The sequence below is a fragment of the Podarcis vaucheri genome (genome assembly GCF_965113315.1).
Source record: "Podarcis vaucheri genome assembly, chromosome: 5".
Lineage (NCBI taxonomy): Eukaryota > Metazoa > Chordata > Lepidosauria > Squamata > Lacertidae > Podarcis > Podarcis vaucheri.
This window is the reverse complement of record NC_138763.1, coordinates 3585773-3607172: the sequence shown is the minus strand read 5'-3', so window position 1 is coordinate 3607172 and position 21400 is coordinate 3585773. Positions and strand designations below refer to the sequence as shown.

The window sequence follows — 21400 nt, the reverse complement described above, 5'->3', positions numbered from 1 at the left end:
ACAACAAGTTCTTTAAATATATTAGTAGCAGGAGACCATCTAGGGAGGTGGCTGGACTCAAGGATGACACTCTAACTACTATAGGATACTATAGCTACCCACCACTGATGAACAAAGTGAAATAGAAGGGAGATGGTGATAATAAAATCATAGAATTACAGACCTGGAAGGAGTCCTAAGAGTCAACTACAATTCTATGCTTCTGTGTTTCTTTGTGTACTGTTTAACTTGGTCCACAGTTGAAAAATCCCTAGCAGATCCAACTTCTGCTTAAAAATCTCCAAGGAAGGAGAGTTCACCACCTCCCGAGGGAGACCGTTCCTCTGTCAAATGGCTCTTACTATCAGAAAGTTCTTCTTAATGTTTAGCCAGAATCTCCTTGCCTGTCATTTTAATCCATTGGGTCAGTTCTACCTTCCAGAGCAGCAGAAAACAAGCTTGCTCCCTCTTCCTTGTGACCGCACTGCAGATATCTGAACAGTTCTCATATCTCCTCTGAGTCTCTGCTTCTCCAGGCTAAACACCCCAACTCCCACCAACCGTTCCTCATAAGGCTTCATTTCCAGACTGTTGGCCATTTTGGTTGCCCTCCTCTGCCCACTTTCCAGCTTGTCAACATCCTTCTTAAATTGTGACACTTAGAACTGGACACAGGACTCCAGGTGTGGTCTGACCAAGGTAGACTAGATCTGGACACTAGACCTCAACAAGCTTGGAATAGAATTAGAAGAGAAGAAGAAGAGTTTGGATTTGATATCCCGGTTTATCACTAACCGAAGGAGTCGCAAAGCGACTAACATTCTCCTTTCCCTTCCTCCCCCACAACAAACCCTCTGTGAGGTGAGTGGGGCTGAGAGACTTCAGAGAAGCATGACTAGCCCAAGGTCACCCAGCAGCTGCATGTGGAGGAGCGGGGAAGCGAATCCGGTTCACCAGATTACAAGTCCACCGCTCTTAACCATTAGAATTAGCTTTTGATGATGATGATTTAAAATTATCTCCCAACCTTCATCCTGAGGGCCCATGGCGGGCTTCAATGATTAACACACCATGTTAAACAACATAGTTGTTTTTAGCTTACAAGTCCCACATCCAACTCTGGGGGTTTTCATGGTGGTTGCAAGACTCTCTCCCCTCCTGACTTTACTTTCCTCTGCTGCTGCTGCTGCTACTGCAAGCTCCTGGCTGGGGTCCCGATGACATCACAATGAGCCCAGCCTGCCTCCGGGCAGAAGCCACCGCTCACCAGCGGGAGCAGCAACCCCTCAGGAAGGGCCCCTTCCCCAAGGTGCGGGAACCATCACCTCCTTTCTGGAGGGGCCCAGGGAGGAGGCTGGGGGGCAGCCAGGAAAACTTGAGGGTCCTTCCGCCACCTCTCTTACTCCCCGGAATGTCCTCTGCCCTCCCTGGTCTGAGGGCCGCCCAAGGGAGGACAAAGCCACCATGCCCCGCATGGCTAGCCAAAGTTCTAGAACTCAAGGTGAGCCAAGATGCTAGATCCAAGGACTGCGCCAGAGGCGGAACTCTCAGAGGAATCATGTGAGCTGGAAGCTGCCGCTGTCCTCCCAGCATCCTGCCTCCGGGACATGGACAGCAGTAACTGGAAGGAGCGGATTTCTTGCCTGGAGGTGTTTGAGAAGGCCGTGGAGAAGATGGAAAAGAGCCAGATGCCCTGCCAGGCGCTTGTGAGACTGCTGGACAAGGAGCCCGGGTGGAATGAGGCCAAGTTGCAGGTGATGCAGAAAAGGTTGCACATCGTCACCCTCATCGCCCAGAGGGGGAACTTCTCCAAGACCACTGCCCAGCTTGTTCTGGGGAAGCTGGTGGACAAGATCGGGGATGTCATCTGCAGCGGTGACACCAAGGAAGCTCTGACGGCCGTAGCAGAAGCCTGTGGGTTGCCCTGGACAGCAAGGAAGGTGGTGGAAGCGGCCTTCTTGCAAGACAGCCCCAGGACCCACTCGGAAACACTCAGCTGGCTGACTGGTGCCATCAAGGACTTTGGCTTCGACAGCTTGGAGGCCCAAGACTTTATTGGCTACATCAAAGCTGCCTTGACTGCTGCTCACCCGGACGAGAGGGCTTCTGCCTTCGGCCTCCTAGGGGTGATGTACCTGTATGTTGGAGCCCCGCTGAGGGTCTTCTTTGAGGATGAGAAGCCGGCTTTGCTCTCCCAGATTGACATGGAGTTTCAGAAGGTGAGTGGTCAGCATCCGCCCCCTCCAACACGAGGCCGCTGCAAATTCTGCAGGGACAGTGGGAGCGAGCAGAGAGGGGGCGATGCTCAGCCCTGCAAGAGAAGTGATGCTGTTGACATTAGCCAGAAGATCTCCAAGGAGCTGATGTCAAAGATGCAGGACACCAGCTGGAAGGTCCGGAAGGAAGGGCTCGAGGAGGTTTCCAGGATCCTCAGCAATGTCGGGTCCATCCAGCCCAGCCTGGGGGACCTCCCCGTCGCCTTGAAGGCTTGCCTGCAAGACTCCAACAAAGCCCTTGTGAAGCAGACGCTCTCTGTCCTCCAGCAGCTGGCCAAGGTAATGGGCCCAGGCATTAGGCAGCACGTCAAGACTCTGGGGATGTCCATCATCACCGTCTTGAGGGACAGCAAAAGTGGTGTGCGGGCTGCAGCTCTCATGACTGTGGAAGCCTGGGCTGAGCAGACTGGCATGAAAGAATGGCTGGAAGTGGAGGATCTTTCTGCAGATCCAAAGAAGGAGAGTTTCTTCCAAAGGCAGGGGCTCCTGGGTTGGCTGGTGGAGAAGCTGCCGTCCTCCAGCTCCGCCACCAACGACCTGCTCCGTTGTGTGCCCCACCTCTACTCTGCCCTGGAGGACAACCACGAGGACATGCACAAAGCAGCATATGAGGCTGTGCCATTCTTCGTCCTCCAGCTTGGCTTTGAGAGGATGGCCGAAGCTGCCAACAAGCTGAAGCCGACTTCCAAAGACCAGATCCTCTCTCTGCTGGAGCAAACCCAAGCTGGTCATCCAGCAAAGCCCACCCGGCCTTTCCCCAAATCCCTTTCGAAGCTGCCGCGGGGCAAGTCTTGGCCCAAATCTATCTTGGCTTCTCCCCAGCAGTGCAAGCCAGTGTCCTCCTCAACAGAGAACTTAGGAGCCAGCGATGGAGGCATGGATGTCAAGAAAGCCAAGTCGGAAGGCGCCGTCCCCAAACCAAAGAAGCCACCAAGTGCGAAGCAGCAGGTGAAGCTCAGCATGAAGGAAGACATCAGTAAGCTGGGCCCCATCTTCATCATCGTCCCCAAAGCAAAAGAGCAGAGGGCAAAGGACGAAAAGGCCCTGAAGGTGCTGAGGTGGAATTTTAGCAGCCCCAACAGCAAATATGTGGAGCAACTCAAGGCCCAGATGTGCACCTGCTTCTCCAGCTGGCTGCAGGAGGAGCTCTTTCACTCCAATTTCCAGCATCACATCAAGGCGCTGACCGTGATGACCAAGCACTTGGAGAGTGAGAAGGATGGGGTCATCAGCTGCCTGGACCTCATCCTGAAATGGCTCAGTCTGCGGCTGTTTGACACCAACACATGGGTGCTGATGAAGACCTTGGAATACTTAAAGAAACTCTTCAGTCTCCTGATTGAGGAGAGGTACCAGCTGATGGAGAACGAGGCTGCTTCCTTCCTGCCCTACCTCCTTCTGAAGTTGGGAGGGACAAAGGAGTCCATCCTCAAAGAGGTGCGGGCGATCGTGAAGCAGACCACCCTGATCTACCCGGCCGCCAAGACTTTCTGCTTCCTCCTGGAGGGAGCCCAAGCTAAGAATGCTAACCAGAGGGTGGGGTGCCTGAAAGAGCTTGGTTGGCTGCTCAAGACGTATGGTCCAGAAGTGTGTCAGCCAAACCCAAGCAAAACCCTGAAGACCCTGATCACCTTGACGGGAGACTCAAACAATGCTGTCCATTGCGCGGCCTTGAAAGTCATCGCCATTGCCCGGGACGTCTATGGAGTCGAGACCTTCAAGGCCATTGGGAACATCTCTGACAAGCACATGAACTTGCTGGAAGGGAGCATGAAAGATGCAGCTGCCAAGCAAGTCAAGGAAGAAACAGTGGACACCCAGGTCTTCAACCTGAGTCTTAGGCTGGGGTCCTTAGAAGGGTACAAACAAAGCCACGGAACTGGTGGCAGCCACACAGGGGGAGAACATCTGGCTTCCCATGCAGACCAAGCTGGGGGGCAGAATGTCAGTGATGGTACGGCCTCCTGCAGAAGTCCAAAAGCAGTTGATGTTGTCCCCTACCGGACTGAGAACCCCAACATCAACATGATCATCTGCCGCGTAGCCAGCGGCAGCACCAGCACCAGTATTGAGGCGCTTTTGCAGATCCAGGAGATTTTAAAGCAGGAGGACCAAGCAGAAACCTTGTCTGGCCATATCAACCCATTCCTGATCGCAACGCTCCGGCAGCTGAAGTTCATCCACCAGCTCCACGTGATGGCGGAGGAGGAGATGAGGACTCAGAAAGTCATGGAGCTTTACAGCTGCATCATCTCCAACATGGTCTCCCTCTTCCAGGTGGAGAGCCTCGCCCAGGAAGCATCTGCTGGGGTGCTGAAGGACCTCCTGAGCAGCCTCATTGCCTTGCTGCTGGATTCTCCCGTTGAAGAGGTCCAGGAAGAGCAGGGCACCGCCCAGTCTCTCAGCCACTTGATAAGCAAGGTGCTGGAGAAATCAGACCACAACAGGCTTCTCAGCTCTCTGCTGCTGCTGCTCCATGAAGGCTTGAATGCCCCCACTGACCTGGTGGCCTTTTCTGAGATGGTTGCCAAGTGCTTGTGGAAAGCCATCAAGTTCCTGCCACAAACCATCGGCAGCATCAATCTTGACCAGCTTCTGCTGGACATCCACGTCTTCATGAAGGCCATGCCCAAGGAGAAGCTGAAGCAGTACTCGAGCAACTACCCATTCCGAGCCCTGAAGTCTCTTCTGAACACTCTTTGCAAGCTGAAGGGGGCAGATATCATGGGTCACCTGACGCTGATCAAGAACAGAGATGAGTCTGAGTTGGAGGATCACCTGTGGAAGGTCGTGGAGCACTTGTCAGAGCAGGCTGCTGTCCATCAGGACAAGGGCTCTCCTCACCCAGATGAGCACAAAGCAAATGAGACACTGGCAGCTATTTTCAAGAAGATCAACTGCAAGGAGACAGCCAGGGCAGGCCTTGAGGAACTGTATGAATACAAGGGGGAAAACCCACAGGCAGACTTGGAGCCCTTCTTGAGAAACAGCTCGCTCCTTTTCCGGAGCTATGTCAAGCACGGTTTGGCAGTTATAGGGGCAGAGAGACAAAGCAAACAGAAGAGCTCTTCTCCTGCAGAAAGCGGCTTAGAGTGATGCTAACATTAAAGACCCCCATTGCCTAAGGAAAGAGAAAGAAACCTCAAGTATGGAGTCTCAGGAGCAGAGGGTCAATGACTTGGCCAGGCAAGCTTTCCACTGGCCCTCCCTCTCCAGCCAGCAGATCATTCTCAAGGTGAAAAACTAAACAATAAAATCAACTGCCTACCTAACACATCAGAAGTGCAATCATTGAAATCATGCTTGGGATCACTGGGGGATCACTGGGGCTGGATTGAAGGGCTCGCTCTCATAACACTAGCATTCCTGAACATCCAATGAAGCTGAATGCTGGAAGATTCAGGACAGGTAATGTGGGAATGTTCAGGGTGGGAGGAGAGGATATATCGTCTATCAATATCCTTCCTAGTTTACAAACTATTCGGTTTACAAACTCCGCAAAACTGGAAGTAGTGTCCCGGTTTGCAAACTTTATCTTGGTCTAAGAACAGAAGCCGAATGGTGGAAGGGCACTGGTGGAAGGGCACTGGCGGTGGGAGGCCTCATTAGGGAAAGCGCGTCTCAGTTTACGAATGGTTTCGGTTTAAGGACAGACTTCCGGAATGGATTAAGTTCGTAAACCGAGGTACCACTGTAGATGACCAAGCGCTGGGAGAGTGAAAGGATGGGGTCATCAGCTGCCTGGACCTCATCCTGAAATGGCTGCGGCTGTTTGACACCAACACATGGGTGCTGATGAAGACCTTGGAATGCTTAAAGAAACTCTTCAGTCTCCTGATTGAGGAGAGGTACCAGCTGATGGAGATCGAGGCTGCTTCCTTCCTGCCCTACCTCCTTCTGAAGATGGGAGGGACAAAGGAGTCCATCCTCAAAGAGGTGCGGGCGATCGTGAAGCAGACCACCCTGATCTACCCGGCCGCCAAGACTTTCTGCTTCCTCCTGGAGGGAGCCCAGGCTAAGAATGCTAACCAGAGGGTGGGGTGCCTGAAAGAGCTTGGTTGGCTGCCCAGAGTGGCTGGAGAAACCCAGCCAGACGGGTGGGGTATAAATTATTATTATTATTATTATTATTATTATTATTATTATTATTAGTAGTAGTAGTAGTAGTAGTAGTCAGCCACAAGTCTTCAGTACTTGAACCCCAAAAGTAACATTCTCTTGGGACACACTGGATACTGAATTTGGCTTTTAAAACTTTCTTGCCTGCCTTATTTCCACAAAACCTCTTTCTCCTGTTCCATAAAACATACCTTTTGCCACTTGACCCTTCTGGCTTTGCAAACACACCTGAGGCATGGAAACTCTCCGAGATGTCAATAGGCCAGGTGGTTAGAGATGCAGCCTGTTCCCTATCATGTTATACAGGGAATCAAAACTCTCTGGAGAATTTCAAAGCCCTCCGCCGCTTGTCAGATGCAAAATGGCTCATGCATTAAGGTTGCTATGGACACCCACAGAACAATGATCTATTACAAGGATCATAACTTCCCCACCATCATCCTAGGGGAGTCGAAAAAGCTTTATAGAATTTTGCTTTTCTGCTCGAAACATGGGATTTGTCTTCACACACGCCTACTTTTGCTAGTGTCCTCAAGGTGACTGAAACACTTAGCCCAGCTTACAAAATTCTTCACCAAGTGGAGAAGGTGAAAAGTTCTTCTCTCCCCCAGTCATATGAGACCTTGGGCCATCCAGTGGAACTGATTGGCTGAAGGCTTAGAACGCTTTATTTAAACAAATTGGTTTCAGTGGGCTTACTCTTGAGTATGGCAAACGCTCAGCATCATCCTAAATATTTCTGTATTTTTGCTTCTTACACAGTGCTTTTTGCCAGAACATGGCTTCAAGGAAGTTTGCATCAAAACAAAGCAAATCAATAGAAATCGCAGGAGGGAGACTTAATGCTCAAAAATGGTAAAATTAAACAAAACATGGCCTCCAAACGTGGAATTTTGGAGATTTAAATCTTTAAACATTTGCATTGCTTCTCCAGAGCTCCAAAAAAGTGTGGTGTGTGATTTTATACATTTCTTGTAACTTAGGAGATACCCAGTTCCTTTGGACATCACGATTCATACCATTTTATTATTTATTTTAATACTGAACATTCCCTTCCCACTCCCAATTTCTTTTTAATTCTTATGTCTTCCTGCTGTATTTCCAAACGTGCATCAAATAACTTCAACTGTAATCCCTTCTGACATATGATTCAGCAACAGCTTCCAGGTTTTCCCCGTAAACCTATTGCCTATAGATTTCCTGCAGCACATGACCGGATCAGATTATTTTGATCTACATTGGAGAACGCTCTCTGGTTTGGTTGGGGATAAGTAATAATAAAAAAAATCACCTTGCCAACAAAGGTCCATATAGTTAAAGCTATGGTTTTCCCTGTAGTGATATATGGAAGTGAGAGCTGGACCATAACGAAGGCTGATCACCGAAGAATTGATGCTTTTGAATTCTGGTGCTGGAGGAGATTCTTGAGAGTCCTATGGACTGCAAGAAGATCAAAACTCTCCATTCTGAAGGAAATCAACCCTGAGTGCTCACTGGAAGGACAGATCCTGAAGCTGAGGCTCCAAGACTTTGGCCACCTCATGAGAAGAAAAGAGACTCCCTGGAAAAGACCCTGATGTTGGGAAAGATGGAGGGCACAAGGAGAAGGGGACGACGGAGGACGAGATGTTGGGGCAGTGTTCTCGAAGCTACCAGCATGAGTTTGACCAAACTGCGGGAGGCAGTGGAAGACAGGAGGGCCTGGCATGCTTTGGTCCAGGGGGTCACGAAGAGGCGGACACGACTAAACGACAACAACAACAACAACAATTTTTTAAAAAAGAGAACAGATAAGTGAGGGAAGAGTGTGGAGCGGCCTGTAAGGAAGCCTAACAAAGTTCTGATTTTCCCTCATGGTGACTACGTTGATTCTTTTTTTTGAAATAGGTAAAGGTAAAGGGACCCCTGACCATTAGGTCCAGTCGTGGCTGACTCTGGGGTTGTGGCGCTCATCTCGCTTTATTGGCCGAGGGAGCCGGCGTACAGCTTCCGGGTCATGTGGCCAGCATGAGTAAGCCGCTTCTGGCAAACCAGAGCAGCGCACGGAAATGCCGTTTACCTTCCCGCCGGAGTGGTACCTATTTATCTACTTGCACTTTGATGTGCTTTTGAACTGCTAGGTTGGCAGGAGCAGGGACCGAGCAATGGGAGCTCACCCCATCGCGGGGATTCGAACCGCCGACCTTCTGATGAGCAAGTCCTAGGCTCTGTGGTTTAACCCACAGCGCCACCTGTGTCCTGTATTTTGAAATATGGACCATCAAATTCTTAAAAAGTAAAAAAAAAATCTCTCTCTTTGTGTGTGCCACTGCTTTGCTGGTGCTTTATGAAAGTGCTTAGACCGCCTGTTGGATAATGCAAGGCTGCCACAGATTGTCAGTTGCTGAGAATCAGGTCCTGGGCATCTGTGAAAACAGCATCAGGTGCGCCCTTGGCTTGAACCGCTGGCATCAGGAAAGTGCACAGGGTGCCCACGTTCGTTACCAAGTTTCCTGCCCGCCGCATCTTCTTAGGTCAATCTCCGTTTTGATTGTTTCTCCTAATGAGCGAGAGAGCAGGTTCCAGGGAGCAACAGGCGAGGAAGAAGGAAGGAGCAAGCCTGGTGAAAGATCAAGGTAAAATAAACACAAGCAGGGCAAACAAACCCATCATCAGAGCTATAATAAAAAAAATAAACAAAAAGCCTGCCATTAAAGAGAGACATGCTAATTAAAAATATAATAACCCCGATCGTCGCACCGGAGGCTTATTTAAATTTGTGCAAGTGCAGGATTTCATTTTCTCTGCTCAAATTAGCAGCAAAAGGCAGAACTGCCTGAGCTGTCCACGATGCACTCTGGGTTCACCCTGTAGCTAATAATAATAATAATAATAATAATAATTGTTCTCTACCTTTTTCTGATGGGACTCAAGGTTGCTTACAGAGAAAAATAATAACACAAAAACATAGAAAAACAAAGCGATCATTAAAAAGCAGTTAAGCATCAATAAAGAAAACTATATACATATATAAAATTTATTAAAATCATACAAATAATTGCAATTAAAACAGCATGGCACTGCCCCTTTCAGTAAAAGCAGCCAGTTCCTCAAAGCCTGTTGGAATAACAATGTCTTCACCTGCTGGCAGCACAGCATATTTGGTTTCACAATTACCCTCTGTTGTCAGATAAATAATAATAATAATAATAATAATAATAATAATAATAATAATAATTCATGTTAGGCAGAAGGAAAGGGGAGGAGAAGTCCCTGCTCCAGAAGACCTCCTTCCTTGCATTAATAGCATCCATAATAAAAAGGGTCCATAAATATTGGGAAGCAAATAAATTAAAATAGGTGCGTAGGGAGCTGTGTAACACAGAATCAGACCATTGGTCCACATCAGGCTCAGTATTCCCTGCACTGACTGGCAGTCGCTCTCCAGGGTTTCAGGCAGGGACATCTCTGTCGGCAGCTCCATTCGACCGAGCCTTTGAAACCGCCTCCAACGTGTTTAATGACCTGAGCCTTTGATAAGGCTCCAAGCACATTCTTCAATCAGCAGAGTTCCCAGCACAGGGAAGGATGAGACAGTATGAGCTACATTTTAAAGCGTTTTATTTTCTAGCAGAGACATCACCTTGCCAACAAAGGTCCGTATAGTTAAAGCTATGGTTTTCCCAGTAGTGATGTATGGAAGTGAGAGCTGGACCATAAAGAAGGCTGACGGCCGAAGAATGGATGCTTTTGAATTCTGGTGCTGGAGGAGACTCTTGAGAGTCCCATGGACTGCAAGAAGACCCAACCTCTCCATTCTGAAGGAAATCAGCCCTGAGTGCTCACTGGAAGGACAGATCCTAAAGCTGAGGCTCCAAGACTTTGGCCACCTCATGAGAAGAGAAGACTCTCTGGAAAAGACCCTGATGTTGGGAAAGATGGAGGACACAAGGAGAAGGGGATGACAGAGGACGAGATGGTGGGACAGTGCTCTCAAAGCTACCAGCATGAGTTTGACCAAACTGCGGGAAGCAGTGGAAGACAGGAGGGCCTGGCGTGCTCTGGTCCGGGGGTCACGAAGAGTTGGACACGACTAAATGACTAAACAACAACAAATTTACTAGCTACGCAGAACAGAAAAGGCATCCTCTCTCTATGGAAGCAGAGAGCAACTGAACAAAGGAACAAAGGAAACAGGAAACCACTAACGTCACATCCTTTCTCCTTTCCCCTGAGACTCCAATAGTATGGAATCCCAGGAATGTAAACAGAGTCCTGTGACTCCACACAACTGCTCAGTGGGAAACAGAAACTAACATCCTCACCCCTATCCAAAGTTGTTCCCAGGGATCGAACCCAAGACCTTCCGCACGATACTGTGGGACTGAATCAGTTGCGCTTCCTGAAGCCTGCCTTTGCCCTGAGGTTGGCACTCCCTGCCTTTGTCTTCATAAGACCAGGCCAGCCTCTCGGTCTAGAAGTTGCAGGAGGGGTTGGACTAAATGACCCTTGGGGTCCCTTCCAGATCTGCAAGTCTATGCAGGGGTGTCAACTTGAATAAAATATTGGGGGGGGGGCAGGTATACCTTGCCCTGCATAATCGATCAGATGACATTGCATATACACAGCGACGGATTTACGTATAAGCTAAACAAGCTCTAGCTTAGGGTCCGACTTTTGGGGGGACCCCCAAAAAATTAAAGGAAAAGAACTGGATGTACATTTCCAAAATATAAGATAAAAAACAAATAAAATAAAACCTACATCCAGCAGCAGCGTTTTGTGTTGTGTGGGCTCCTATGACGTAAGTCATGGGCCCCACCTGCTCGCCTGCTCCCTAAAATGTCCCTGGTTTGCTCCTTTCTATATATACATTCTGCTATTTATAATTATTAGTAAAAATAAAAAAATTCCTTCCAGTAGCACCTTAAAGACCAACTAAGTTAGTTCTTGGTATGAGCTTTCGTGTGCATGCACACTTCTTCAGCTACACTGAAACAGAAGTTGCCAGATCCTTCTATATAGTGAGAAGGTGGGGAGGGGTATTACTCAGAAGGGTGGTGGGAATAGGAGATTGGCAGATAGCTGAGATGAGCCTGTTGACGACTCTTAACGACTGCAATAGGTCCTACAGGAAAAGGCAGGGGGTGAGAAGGTGAAAAATGGCTTAGTCATGTATAATGAGATAAGAATCCAATATCTTTGTTCAGACCAGGTCTCTCCATGGTTTTAAGTTTGGTAATGAGTTGCAATTCAGCAGCTTCTCTTTCCAGTCTATTTCTGAAATTCCTTTGTAGTAAAACAGCTACTTTGAGATCTTGTATAGAATGTCCTGGGAGACTGAAGTGTTCTCCTACTGGTTTCTCTGTTTTGTGATTCTTGATGTCAGATTTATGTCCGTTTATTATTAATTATTAGTAGTTTGCATCATATATTTACATCTATTATTATTTCATGTTATAGCGAGTTTCTAGAGACTAGATGATGAGTCTTTGTAAATTGTGTTTCTAGCGGAACTTTTGTTATTGCCAAATGCCAATGTGCTTGCATTATTAAGTTTGTTATGAATTAAAAAAAAAAACATTTTAAGTTAGAGTTTAATAATTATTTCACTGTTAATCTACTTCTTAATTGTATTTCACTATTAATATACTTCTTAATTGTATTTCCGTTCAACAATTACTTTGATAAAATACGTATTTTGTTACATGCAAATGGCTTTCGATACCTATGAGGTCCATCAATTACCATATAGCATACATTCAACACAAAAAACAGCGTTAATTTGTTGTTGGCAAAGGACAGCTGGACATATAAAGGGCCCCATTACCTTCAGGAGCTGAGGGCCTCATCAAACATAAATCTGGCCCTGCATATACATACCATTTAAATGGCAATGCCAATCAACTTTGCCTTATTTGGGGGGGGGCAAAGGGACTTTGGTCCCTACTGGGCAGGAGGAGGGTACATCTTTGAACGACAGCTGACTTTTTGCGCCCACGCTGCATTTATGCGCTTGAGATGAGCATTTTTAGTCTCTCTGCTCTCTGCCTTCGTCTCTGGGGAGAACTGCTCCTTTTATTTCATCTGCATACAATTTCCAGCATGCGATTAAAACCGAGACCCGTTAGGTTGGGAACAGCATACCCTTAATTAGTGGAGAACGCCGCTTCTCTCCTTCCTGTTTACCCAGAAGGAGTTTGCAAGCTCCTCGTGAAAACCAGGTTGTGTCGGTTCCTGGGACAACGCATTAAGATGAATAAATATTAATTTTGTGGGAGGTTGCCCTCCCCTTCCCCGCTTGCTTAAAATGGAAACAATTAACTCTCTTAATTAATCAGATTAGACCTTCAAAAGCTATTTCCCTTTTAAGAGCTTTGTTTCTGTTTTACCAGCAATTAGCGCTGATGACTTGAGTGAATGCCCATCCTTGGAAATTTTTCTAAAGGGGTTGGCGGGTGGTAGGGAGTGAGTGGGGGGGGGGGCGGATGGCAGAAAATGCTATTGTGTGTTTAATGGAGCCGTAATATGGATTAGCTAATCAAGTGTGAAGTGTCTGTTTGCCCTCTATTCAGTAATTATTTGAAAGCTTTTGGAAAACCATGCCAAATCTCTTGACTTTTTCCACCAGTCTTTCCACGGGGGGGGGGGGGTATGTGTGCCGAGAACAACTGTGCTGGTCCCGGGGGTTAAACCAGAGGCAAGGTCCAAGTCCAGTCCGTGGTTGATGAAGCAATATGAAGGCAGTCCGTAAAAGTCGAAGCTGGGTGCAGGGCAGGGTTCAGGCAGGAACTGACAACCACCAACATTGCTCCCGCCACCTGGGACTGGGGCTGGCTGGCTTTTATCTGCCCCGAGGCATAGGGCGGCCCCGGTCCACAGGTGACTCGCCTCTCCTGGCCTGGAGGCGAGCCCTCCTCCTGCGAGAACTTAGTTCCCTCTGCCTCTCTGCCCTGAGCCTCTGCAGCTCAGGAGAGGCTGGAGGGTGACTGGACCCAGAGGCAACCTCCGCTTCCCCTGACGGGGCTGAGAGTGGAGCACCTGCAGGCAATGGGTCCTCCATCACCTCAGGAGCCAGAGCAGACTCAGCTGGTGCCTGCACCTGAGGATCCAGCACAGGTGAGGACCCTTCAGGCTCAGCTGGTTCTGGAGGCGGGGACTCCTGTGCAGGCTGGGATTCCTCAGGTTCAGCATCTGAATCCGAACCCCAGACCATCACACCACCACCTTCTGGATTCCCTGTGCAGGTCCGGCCCTGTTGTTGGGCAGAGCAAGACGTGCCACCTCTGCCTGCAAAATTTATGGATATCGTTCCAAGAGTAGTAAATTTGTCATTTGCTGCATGCATTCTTCTGTTCCCCCCCCCACCTGCATCAAACTGAGAAAAGATGTCACAGAAATGAGAAATTTGGCACTATGTGGAATGTTTTCATAATCCGAAGTTAAGGCTTTGTTGTGAGCTTCCCACACTGTTTCACTGTTCTCTTCCTGCATCTCTTCCCTTTATGTAACCCTAGGGATGGTCACTTTGGTGATCCCAACCAATCAGAGAAGAATAGGCACCAGCCACAGTGGCTATGCTCTACATCCACTGCCAGAGACACAACACTTTGGGGTACCAGCTGAAGCACAGGTACGCAGAGTGCTGTTGTGTTCGTGTCAGTTTACAGAGTTCATGGAGCACTTGTCTGTTTTTTAAACAAGCAAGCAAGCACTCAAAAGTTGCAATACAGCTTTATCCACTGCCAAATTATCACAGAATGATCACTCCAATCCTGAAAGACCTACATTGGCTCCCAGTGCGTTTCTGAGCACAATTCAAAGTGTTGGTGTTGATCTTTCAAGCCCTAAACGGCCTCAGCCATGAAGACCTGAAGGAGCGTCTCCACCCCCATTGTTCAGCCCGGACACTGAGTCTAGCGATAGACTCGTAATCTGGTGAACCGGGTTTGCTTCCCCGCTCCTCCACATACAGCTGCTGGGTGATCTTGGGCTAGTCACACTTCTGTGAAGTCTTTCAGCCCCACTCACCTCACAGAGTGTTTGTCATGGGGGAGGAAGGGAAAGGAGAATGTTAGCCGCTTTGACACTCCTGAAGGCGGGGTGAAAGGCGGGATATCAAATCCAAACTCCTCCTCCTCCTCCTTAGAATCATAGAATCATAGAATCATAGAGTTGGAAGAGACCACAAGGGCCATGAGTCCAACCCCCTGCCAAGCAGGAAACACCACCAGAGCACTCCTGACATATGGTTGTCAAGCCTCTGCTTAAAGACCTCCAAAGTAGGAGACTCCACCACACTCCTTGGCAGCAAATTCCACTGTCGAACAGCTCTTACTGTCAGGAAGTTCTTCCTAATGTTTAGGTGGAATCTTCTTTCTTGTAGTTTGGATCCATTGCTCCGTGTCCGCTTCTCTGGAGCAGCAGAAAACAACCTTTCTCCCTCCTCTATATGACATCCTTTATATATTTGAACATGGCTATCATATCTTCCCTTAACCTCCTCTTCTCCAGGCTAAACATGCCCAGCTCCCTTAGCCGTTCCTCATAAGGCATTGTTTCCAGGCCTTTGACCATTTTGGTTGCCCTCCTCTGGACACGTTCCAGTTTGTCAGTGTCCTTCTTGAACTGTGGTGCCCAGAACTGGACACAGTACTCCAGGTGAGGTCTGACCAGAGCAGAATACAGTGGCACTATTACTTCCCTTGATCTAGATGCTATACTCCTATTGATGCAGCCCAGAATTGCATTGGCTTTTTTAGCTGCCGCGTCACACTGTTGGCTCATGTCAAGTTTGTGGTCAACCAAGACTCCTAGATCCTTTTCACATGTAGTGCTCTCAAGCCAGGTGTCACCCATCTTGTATTTGTGCCTCTCATTTTTTTGCCCAAGTGCAATACTTTACATTTCTCCCTGTTAAAATTCATCTTGTTTGTTTTGGCCCAGTTCTCTAATCTGTCAAGGTCGTTTTGAAGTGTGATCCTGTCCTCTGGGGTGTTAGCCACCCCTCCCAGTTTGGTGTCATCTGCAAATTTGATCAGGATGCCCTTGAGTCCATCATCCAAGTCGTTGATAAAGATGTTGAATAAGACCGGGCCCAAGACAGAACCCTGTGGCACCCCACTAGTCACTCTTCTCCTTCTTCTTCTGTGGGGTTACAGAATCAGAGAATTTGGGTTAGAATGTGTTAAGACAATTATAGGATAGAAAACAGAGGAAGATGGAAAGGAATTGCTAAAACAATTAATAGAAGTGGAATACAAAAAGGGAGGTGTGAGGAGATCGTGGAAATTAGTGAAAGAAAGATAAGATATTGAAATTGGACTGTGTTTTAAATGGTTTTTGTTTTGTTTTGCTAGTTGTATGTTAGTGTTTTGCAGTTGTTGTTTTTTGTATTGTATTGTATTGTATTGTATTATTGTATGTTTTTTCTTTTTTGGTTTTTTGTAGTGTTGTGTTCAATTTGTTGGAAAACTAATAAATATTATTATATACATAAAAAAAAGAACCAGAGAATTTTTAGACTTAGAAGGGACCATGAGGATCATCTGGTCCAAATCCCTGAAAGGCAGGAATATTTTGCTTAATGTGGGGCTCGAACCCTGAGTTTAAGAGTCTCACTCTTTACCAGTTGAGCTATCCCAGCTGCTAGGGAGGAAGCGCTGTGGCACACAGTGAGATTTAAGCAGGAATAATATGGTTTGCAACTCATAGAATCATAGAATCATAGAGTTGGAAGAGACCACAAGGGCCATCGAGTCCAACCCCCTGCCAAGCAGGAAACACCATCAGAGCACTCCTGACATATGGTTGTCAAGCCTCTGCTTAAAGACCTCCAAAGTAGGAGACTCCACCACACTCCTTGGCAGCAAATTCAACTGTCGAACAGCTCTTACTGTCAGGAAGTTCTTCCTAATGTTTAGGTGGAATCTTCTTTCTTGTAGTTTGGATCCATTGCTCCGTGTCCGCTTCTCTGGAGCAGCAGAAAACAACCTTTCTCCCTCCTCTATGTGACATCCTTTTATATATTTGAACATGGCTATCATATCACCCCTTAACCTCCTCTTCTCCAGGCTAAACATGCCCAGCTCCCTTAGCCGTTCCTCATAAGGCATTGTTTCCAGGCCTTTGACCATTTTGGTTGCCCTCCTCTGGACACGTTCCAGTTTGTCAGTGTCCTTCTTGAATTGTGGTGCCCAGAACTGGACACAGTACTCCAGGTGTGGTCTGACCAGAGCAGAATACAGTGGCACTATTACTTCCCTTGATCTAGATGCTATACTCCTATTGATGCAGCCCAGAATTGCATTGGCTTTTTTAGCTGCCGCGTCACACTGTTGGCTCATGTCAAGTTTGTGGTCAACCAAGACTCCTAGATCCTTTTCACATGTAGTGCTCTCAAGCCAGGTGTCACCCATCTTGTATTTGTGCCTCTCATTTTTTTTGCCCAAGTGCAATACTTTACATTTCTCCCTGTTAAAGTTCATCTTGTTTGTTTTGGCCCAGTTCTGTAATCTGTCAAGGTTGTTTTGAAGTGTGATCCTGTCCTCTGGGGTGTTAGCCACCCCTCCCAGTTTGGTGTCATCTGCAAATTTGATCAGGATGCCCTTGAGTCCATCATCCAAGTCGTTGATAAAGATGTTGAATAAGACCGGGCCCAAGACAGAACCCTGTGGTACCCCACTAGTCACTCTTCTCCAGGATGAAGAGGAACCATTGATGAGCACCCTTTGGGTTCGGTCAGTCAGCCAGTTACAAATCCACTGAGTGGTAGCATAGTCAAGACCGCATTTTACCAGCTTCTTTACAAGAATATCATGGGGCACCTTGTCAAATGCCTTGCTGAAATCAAGGTAGGCTACATCCACTGCGTTCCCTTCATCTACCAGGCTTGTAATTCTGTCAAAAAACGAGATCAGGTTAGTCTGACATGAGTGTGCTGATAGAGATGGCGGCAATGATGGCCAAAATGGGGCCTCCATAATGTGGGAAGGCCAGGAATCTTGCCTCCGTTGCTGAATGCACCCCTTCCCACATCACCCATTCATAGAAACATAGAATTGTAGGACTGGAAGGGATCTCTGAGGGTCATCTAGTCTAACCCCTGCAATGCTGCGAAATAATCCCCGACAGGTGGCCATCCAATCTCTCCAAGCAAGGGGAGTCCGCCAGCTTCTGAGGGAGTCCGTTCCACAGCTGAACGGTTCTCACCCTCATGAAAGCTCTTTGTCGTGTTCAGTCAGAATTGTGGGATGTAATCCACTTGGAGCAGTCAAGTACAACATTCCTTGTTTTCCTAGAGTGGACATGCGAGGGATGTTTGGTCCATCCATTCGAAAACTTCCTGTTCCTCCTGGCTGGAGAATCCATCCTTTGCATGTGACTAAAGGTGGGCATGTCCAGGTAACAAAAGGATGAGTCACACAGCACACCTCTCTCCTTTTGACTTCTTCGTTTGACTAACTTTTAGCTAGGACTGCTTTGCTAGCTCTCAGATAGCAGAAGCACCGGGATTATTCCTATTTGTAACTAAGTCTGCCTTCAGGAATCCAACTGTGAACTGATGTAAGTAAACTTCTTTTATTGACTTTGAATAAGATTGTGGCGTCTTTATTCTTTTAAGAGGGATTCAAGGGAACTTACCAGGAACGTATAATTCAATCTGACACAGACTGAATTGTATAATAGTGAGAGGCTTACACAAACCTGCAACCAGCTATATGCTGTGCATGTAAAAGGGGAATGTAAACTCTGCTAAGTAAAGGAAGGTGCTAGCGGAAGTTAGGAAGGATATTAATAAACAATATATCCTCTCCTGCCATCCTGGACATTCCCACAGGAATGGACTTCCTTGTCATTTGAATCCATTGGTTTGGGTGCTTCAGATCTTCAAAGACAGCTGTCATATGGTCATGTGGTTAAGGCAGCACCGTTTGCCTTCACTATGAATTGCCAGTTGGAAATAGTCATGGAAAACAGAACGTGTGTCATTTAATCTCTCACACACCCCATGAACCCTGATAGGCTGGGATTCCTTCCATTGAACAGGATGACTCGCTTTTATGTCTTAATGGCAGGACAATCCTGCCTTGGGGATGCCTTGGGAGAAGCACATACAGCTTCTTGCTGCCTATTGCAACTCCATTTTACTGCTACTCTTGCTGTTAACATCAGACAGTCCCCCTTGTTACACTGTTTTAATTTTTTAAAAAAATTAATTTTAAATACGTTTCCACCCTCCAGAACAGAATGTCACAATACGTCTGAATACATTGATTAGAAACACAAAGAAAACCAGGGAGAAGCACAATATACGTCTGTCATATGAACATCCTATTACTACAGTATATTGAAAGAAAACAAGAAGATAAATTGTAAATTATATTGAAGTTTAATAAAGCTATTCCTTTTCGCAGCTTGAACACTCTTTCTGACGTTTCGTCACATTGCCCATTTTTTTGCATCTTTCCCCCCGACTGCTACAAAAACACAGTCTGTTTATTTTCCCTTTCTCTACATTTGACACTGAAGCAGGTTCCCAGCTAGTTTCTTATACTGTTTTCACAGGAGTCAGGGGTCCTACTCCTTAGGCCACCACCAGGGCCCATTCTCCAGCTCATTTTCCTTTCAATTTCCGTATTGCAGAAAGTCCACTTTTGGGGGTGAATCAGGTTTCTTGCACAAGACACCCCATTCAATTATAATTGTACAACCTGAATTTGCCCATACGAAAAAGCTCATAGTTTCAGACTATAAATAGGCATGTGCTCCTACAAAGGAATCTTCCTTAACCTGGTTCTCTTTGGAACCCCCTGTTCTCCCCTCCCAGCAATGACAAACCTAGACAGCATCTTAAAAAGCAGAGACATCACCTTGCCAACAAAGGCCCGTATAGTTCAAGCTATGCTTTTCCCAGTAGTGATGTTTCCTGCTTGGCAGGGGGTTGGACTCGATGGCCCTTGTGGTCTATTCCAACTCTATGATTCTATGATGTATGGAAGTGAGAGCTGGACCATAAAGAAGGCTGATTGCCGAAGAATTGATGCTTTTGAATTATGGTGCTGGAGAAAACTCTTGAGAGTCCCATGGACTGCAAGAAGATCAAACCTCTCCATTCTGAAGGAAATCAGTCCTGAGTGCTCACTGGAAGGACAGATCGTGAAGCTGAGGCTCCAAGACTTTGGCCACCTCAGGAGAAGAGAAGACTCCCTGGAAAAGACCCTGATGTTGGGAAAGATGGAGGGCACAAGGAGAAGGGGACGACAGAGGACGAGATGGTGGGACAGTGTTCTCGAAGCTACCAGCATGAGTTTGACCAAACTGCGGGAGGCAGTGGAAGACAGGAGTGCCTGGCCTGCTCTGGTCCAGGGGGTCACAGAGAGTCGGACACAACTAAACAACACCATTCTCCCCTCCCACTAAACTGAGTTTGAGGGAAGTAATTCAGCAGAATTAGTTACCTCCCAGAAGAAGCTGATGGGAAGGAAGTTGGACCAGGACGTTGACTCACACAGAGAGACAATGGAGCACCTACCTCTTCAGAACCCACCTCTGGGGCTCAAAGGAGCCTTAAAATGGGTCCATTTGTTGAAACAGGGTGTGTGGGGTGTTAGGGGAGGGTTCATACCTCTGCTGGGGGACATGTCATACTCCTTTTGGGGTAGTTTGACCACCTTTCTTCCCCAGTCTGTGCTCAGCTCTCACCTGTGGCTCCTAGAAGCTGTTGGCAGGCCAGGTGAGGGTAGTCGATGGGTCTCAAACCTTTGGCAAGTTAGGGACTTTCTCTGCATAGGAAGACAGGCTCTGACGGATTGAGCAGACAAGACCAAGAGTGGGACCAACAATCAAGAAGGCGTTTTCTGCCCATGCTGTAGCAGGAAGTGAGGGACAGATGGGGCTTGTCAAACTGGAAAGGGCACTCATTTAGGAGAAGTAAACTCTGGTCCTAAACCTCTGCAGCCTTGAGGGATATCTTCAGGAGAAGGAAAAGCTAAGGAGTAAACTATGTGGGAAGGTTGTGAGTAGCAGGAGAGGATATATTGATTAAATATTATCCTTCCTAACCCACTCTAGTGGGTTTATTCATACAGCAGAGTTGTTGTTGTTGTTTAGTCATTTAGTCATGTCCAACTCTTCGTGACCCCATGGACCAGAGCACGCCAGGCACTCCTGTCTTCCACTGCCTCCCACAGTTTGGTCAAACTCATGTTGGTAGCTACAGCAGAGTACATTCCCCCTTTTACACAGCAGGAAGCTGGTTGCAAATTCGTTAGACCCCTTAGATTCCCTCCTAAAGAATAAAGAAACAACAGTCTTGTTCATAACTAACGTTAAGAAGTTTACTCACATTCAGTTCACAGTTGGATCCCTGAAGGCAGGTTTTAGCTTAGAGTTACAGAAGTGGATTTGATTTCATCCCATATGGAAACTCATTCCACATGCTCAGCAGTGCAGTCCGAGAGAAGAAAAGGCATTGAAAGAGAGAAAGCATAAAAAAAGATACATGGCTGCGTGACTGGCCCTTTTGTGGGGTCTGGAAGTGTCATGCCCACCTACCTGGTCACATGCAAAGGGAAGGATACTCCAGACCAGGTGTAACAGGTCTACTGCTGGACCAACATCCCCTTGCATGTCCACTCTAGGCAATCAGGTAATGTTGTATTTGACTGCTTATGTTACATCCCACAAACCATACACAAATTCGGAGTGGAGTCTCTAAGTCTGTTGGATGGTGCTTTGTACGACTCCTTCTGGCAGCTCCGGCAGCCGAGCCACTGCCAAACATCTTGCTCTGCTTTCCTTTGGACGCATCAATGAGGCCAGGTGTGTGTGTTTGTGTGTGTTGTTGTCGTCTGGACAGCCCAGGACCTCCATACATACTACCCAGGCTGGTGCCCTGTGGAGGTCACATCAGTGCTGAAAACATAGTGTCAGAGGACTGCCATCGGAACAGGGGAGGGAGGCAGGGGGGCCGTTGGGATACAGAGAGCCTCTGAAACTCCTGAGGAGCAGTTCCTCTTCCAGCGGAAAAGCCACACCTCCAGTGG

General features: G+C 47.5%; 1 long non-coding RNA gene and 1 pseudogene across 2 annotated transcripts; both read left to right on the top strand.

The window, feature by feature from the left end:
• The first annotated feature begins 1102 nt into the window (after positions 1–1102).
• LOC309532763 (cytoskeleton-associated protein 5 pseudogene) lies at positions 1103–5527 on the top strand (annotated as a pseudogene). The gene has a single exon. The product of its transcript is annotated as a cytoskeleton-associated protein 5 pseudogene (transcript).
• Positions 5528–17788: 12261 nt separating this feature from the next.
• Positions 17789–18775, top strand: LOC309532904. The gene is made up of 2 exons (XR_014220060.1): positions 17789–17918; positions 18597–18775. It is a non-coding gene; the product is annotated as an uncharacterized lncRNA (long non-coding RNA).
• The last annotated feature ends 2625 nt before the right edge of the window (positions 18776–21400 follow it).